The following is a 1,682-nucleotide window of genomic DNA, read 5'->3' as shown; positions in this document are numbered from 1 at the left end:
AATACTAATGAAACGGAGTATACCAATAGTACAGGGTGGAGAAAGGGAATGTTGGCAGCCGGAGATTGGCTGTTGTGTAGGAATAATTCAGAGTTTGGCAGGAGGGCTACATGGCTCGTCATGATAAGAGGAAAATATCTCCGTCCGAACCAGGAATGGATGGCACATTTACAAATGCTGCACGATACGTGTCTGAGCACACTGATAGCACCTGCAATAATAAATGCAACAATAAATATACAGTATCATCAATAGATGGTACCCAGTAATATAAGAACCTGGATCTTGCCCTAAAGATAACCAAAGCTCACAATCGTCCAAACGTACTAGATGGGGTACTAGAACGTTTAGGAACGGGATTAGCAGTATTAAATTCAATGGATATCGAAACGCTGCTGAATAAAATACAGAAAGCGGGACTATTAACTAACGATGCCATAAGTCTATCAGATGTGTGGCAAGAGAACTTACAGGCCAATAGCCTGCGGGGATGGCTGTCAGACAAAATGATTTGGGAGTGGTCGAACAAAACTATCTCGGAACAGCAAAATGTATAGGCCAATTTGATGCAGGAAGCCAATGAGACTCACTGCCTTAAAATGGGCCTGATCAGCGAAGGACAACGAGCTGAATTAGAAAGGGTAGCATTCACTGGAAATGCCCGACGATGGGCTAAACTGTTTCAATTTGACCACCGAAAGCTAACACTCAGGCTATATATGAAGCATGCGGGATGTGATGAAGAGGGATGTAATATGACTATATTGTTAGCTAATGTTGCAAACAGTCAGATATGGTGTACGTTTGTGGTCCTACCACAGCTATTCGGTAAAATCTTATGGAAGCCACAGTTTTAAGGAAAATGGCTCGACCCGAATAATAAAACACACGAAGTGAAGGACTGTATAAAGTGGCCATTCGGGCAAGTATGCCCACTACATACACAAGAGGTGGAACCATTCATCATCGAAGGCACAACAGGGGCTTTTGAATGGCAGCTGCATCCATTAAATTATACCATAATAGATGAAATCGGACAAAACTACATACGTGTAACCAATACTCACATGGTATATTTGTACGCGGATCGATTGGAACCCCAGGTAAATGAATGCCAGAAGGAAATGTATGTCATCTCCGACGGTAAAACGACCTAGTCCTACCAAATAGGAGAATGGAAAAACAATACTCAATGCAGTAGCAACAAAGGACTGTCCGTACTACCATCATGGGTGAACTTGAGAAATTTATGGACCTTCTTGGAGAAACTCATTCAGGTGACCAAGTACCTGGGAGAAGAATGGAAACGGTTATTCAGACAAAAGGTCCTTATGAGTTGCACAAAACAAATACTTATCCGAGAGACGGAGGAACTAAATGCCCTCACGGTTCATCACTGTTGGGACATTTTTAAGGGCTGGTCAGCTAATGCCTACGCGGTCCACAAAGTGATGTGGCGCAGAATTGTGGTAATAATGGTAGTGGTAGGCATATGTATCATGATCCAACTGTAACTTATGTGCAACATTCGAGGGATACACAACCGCGTGGTTCAAGCCGAACAGGAAAAAGCCTTGTCAACTATGTAACGTAGGTGTGATAGGGATGCGAATGATGATGTAACATATTAGGGAAATAACTAAGACACCCGAGCTTACGCTCTATATGTACAAAAATAAAAT

The sequence above is a fragment of the Pristiophorus japonicus genome, unplaced genomic scaffold, assembly GCF_044704955.1.
Source record: "Pristiophorus japonicus isolate sPriJap1 unplaced genomic scaffold, sPriJap1.hap1 HAP1_SCAFFOLD_30, whole genome shotgun sequence".
NCBI lineage: Eukaryota > Metazoa > Chordata > Chondrichthyes > Pristiophoridae > Pristiophorus > Pristiophorus japonicus.
This window is presented reverse-complemented; position numbering follows the sequence as displayed.